The sequence below is a fragment of the Adiantum capillus-veneris genome, chromosome 17 (genome assembly GCF_014529385.1).
Source record: "Adiantum capillus-veneris isolate H3 chromosome 17, ASM1452938v2, whole genome shotgun sequence".
NCBI lineage: Eukaryota > Viridiplantae > Streptophyta > Polypodiopsida > Polypodiales > Pteridaceae > Adiantum > Adiantum capillus-veneris.
In genome coordinates this window covers 123,225,636-123,228,710 of record NC_140947.1, presented here as the reverse complement: position 1 = coordinate 123,228,710, position 3,075 = coordinate 123,225,636, and the positions used below count along the sequence as shown (strand labels likewise).

At 44.7% G+C, this 3,075-nt stretch overlaps 1 non-coding gene across 1 annotated transcript; it reads left to right on the top strand.

The window, feature by feature from the left end:
* The first annotated feature begins 1,952 nt into the window (after positions 1–1,952).
* On the top strand, positions 1,953–2,055 carry LOC147438006 (U6 spliceosomal RNA). Its single transcript, XR_015184987.1, has one exon. It is a non-coding gene; the product is annotated as a U6 spliceosomal RNA (small nuclear RNA).
* Positions 2,056–3,075: the final 1,020 nt, after the last annotated feature.

Sequence of the window (3,075 nt, the reverse complement as noted above, 5' to 3'; positions counted from 1 at the left end):
GATCGAGATCTATATCCACATCTAGATATATGCTCTCAGAGCATGTTGGAGGTGATGCACATGTCGAGGCTGTATCAGTGGTCTCGTGTGCAGGAGCAATTGGCAGTGTTAGTAGCAGTCACAGTTGCGTGTGTCCTCAGATCTATCCATTGGCATGTCAGTTCTATGTCAGACCACCCTTGGTCACTTGTTAGAGTAGATTGTTATTAGCATGGAGAGCTTTGCCAGATCTCTCTCTCTCTCTCTCTCTCTCTCTCTCATTCTCAGATGTCATGTCTTATTTTACCTATGTGATCTCTCTTCTCCACAGGTGTGCCTAGTTCATGTGTTTGGCATTGCAGGTGTTCTAGATGGGAGTGGAGGTACCCATCGGATCACGAGCCAGGTCTTGTCCTCATTGCATCTTCCGCTGCCACCTTTGAGGAGACCATGTCTCTTGAGTGTTTTATCTTTTAACAGTAGTTTGGTAACCTAACATGACATAAAAGCATCTTTTCATGTGAAATTGTTCAAAACATTCCATATTATGCTAATGGTAGACACAATTATAAGATACTCAAACTGCTTGTATGAAAACCTGGCTTCCATAATGTGGGCCTTTATCATCTCTTGAAGATTTGTCAACACATGCTCACATAAAACAATCTCAATGAAATTTTTGTGACCTACACATTTACTATGTTTCCCTTATCAAATGGACAACATTGAACTAAATATAAGAGTGTCTCAAAATGATCTTGATCCTAGTAAAACCGGCATGTAACCCCAACCTTGCATCATTCCCTCTACGGGGTATTAAGTGCTTCAATTGAACTCAAGGAAACATGTTTATATGATGTGGAATCCATATGCACAATTAAAATTGTGTTTATACTGCATCTAAGATGCTAAAAAAAATAATCAAATTGCAAAATTTGTCAACAAATTTGCACATGAATGTTTTTATAGAAAGGACATAACTTGAAATAGAAACATTCCGTGATCCTTAGAAGCATGCAAACATGTCAGAGACTACTATTCAAAGCTATTTAGCACTATAACCCTAACTAAGACGAGTTTTAGGATGGTCGTTTGCTAATACTATGAAAAATTTGACAAAAATGGCACACATTTTTTTGATACAGCTAGCTTGAAAACCCATTGCCAACAAGCACAAAGTCAAATGTGGAATTTATAGCCCAAAAAATGCCAAGTTTTCGTATGCTCATAATTGGTGTTAGCGCGAAACGTTTTAGGGCCAAAACATTCCACCCTTGTAACCTGGTGTTTCACCACGAAAAGTTTAAGTCTAATGATAGGCGCGCCGAAATGCGTTTCATGGTGACCATGCTCATAAGAGAACTTCGTGGATGCAAAACACTTCAAAACTCAATTTGAATTCTTTGAATGATTCTAGGTAAGCTGCTTGGTTAAGAGGAAATAAGAGTGTCCCATTACCAATCCAGTGTTAAATTTTTTTTCCTTAGGCTGGGTTTAAATGAGCATGTTTGCTTCTCTATTTGCTTTCTGGTCACTGGTATGTACACGAAAATCATTGAGGGAGTCACATGTTTTGTTTTGCCTTCAAGTCCTCTCACATGCCGTGCTTCACCTTGGCTATACATACAACTACTCGGCACATAGCCTTGGTGATTCAGGAGAGAAACCACTTCGCCTCTAAGGGTCGACCCACACGGGGGCATCTTAGTCGGAGAGAGAGCTCATTTGAGTCCCAAGGGGATGGTTGCTTGATGAAGTCCAATAAGTAGCATGTTAGAACTTTGATGGGGCTGTCATAGCTTTTCCTAGGAAGCTCTCCGTCTCCGGTGAGCTTAAAGGGCAAGCCCAGGCGCGTTGCTCACGGCTTTGATGGAAAGTGTGCGTCCGCCACGTGGAGAAAGAACAGCCCCACATGGGCAGGCAAATGTAGGTTTACAGGCTTTGTATCTCAAAGAAGGCACGTTGTTGCTTTCGTCCCTTCGGGGACATCTGATAAAATTGGAACGATACAGAGAAGATTAGCATGGCCCCTGCGCAAGGATGACACGCACAAATCGAGAAATGGTCCAAATTTTTTTTCCGTTTCCTGCCTCTGCCTCTGGAAGGCCGCTCAGGTGTGATGATCCTGTTTTGTCCTTTCCATCTTTCACGCATGGCTCGTGTGGGTCTTCAAAGCACCAGTCGCCTTCTCCCGCAGCCAGTTTGTAATTACAGACATGACCCTTCGCCCTGTGCCTCAAGGGGTTTCTTTCAACACCCAAGAGCTTTGGATCTGTGCTACATACAGACAAGAAACCACAGAGGACAGGCCGCAAGAAGGGAAGGGCAGGTTTTCGGTGCATACAAAGAGTCCTGCTTGATGGAGGGAGGGGCATTGGGACTTCTCTCAGGACCCCAATACTCGACATCCCACCCACCAAGAGCCACCATGGTCCATGGTGGAAGGCATGCATATTGATGCTGCTTTTTCCAGATACTCAGAAGAGCGGGTGAGTGAGTTGCTGTTTCACATTGGTGGGTAGCGGCTAATGAAATCAGGTCAGGGGCTTCTGCTGCTCCATCATCGACGGTGTGGGTCAAGCACAAGGGCTGCTGATTTTGTGCCACAGCATCCATCCATTCGAGACAAAGTTTTGTTGTGGCTTTGCGAGTAGTTTCCAGTTCAATTACTGAGATATAAGACAGCCACCAACTTCGAGGATGAAGTTGGTAAATACCATTGTTCTTTAGGGTGCTCCTTCGACCGCTGAAATTGCCGCTCCACTGGTGTGCGACCTTGGTCCTGATGAAGAAGTACCGACACCTCCAGATAGCTCGATATCCTCATTGTAACTCCCTCGAGTCGGTAGCGGTAATCCCAATTCTGCACCACCATGAGATGCCTCGGTCGTGTTCTCCGTCTGACGGCATCAGCCCTAGGCACCACCTCTCTCAAATGCAGTGAGACAGGAGTCTGGTGAGCTTTTGAATGAGGGAGAGTAGAATCATTTGAGATGCCACAAGCCCAATGAATCTGGGATGTCCAACTCCTTGGGGCTGGTGGGGCGCAAGGTGGAAGCAAATAAGGATACGCCCTGCATATAGGCAAAAGGCTAC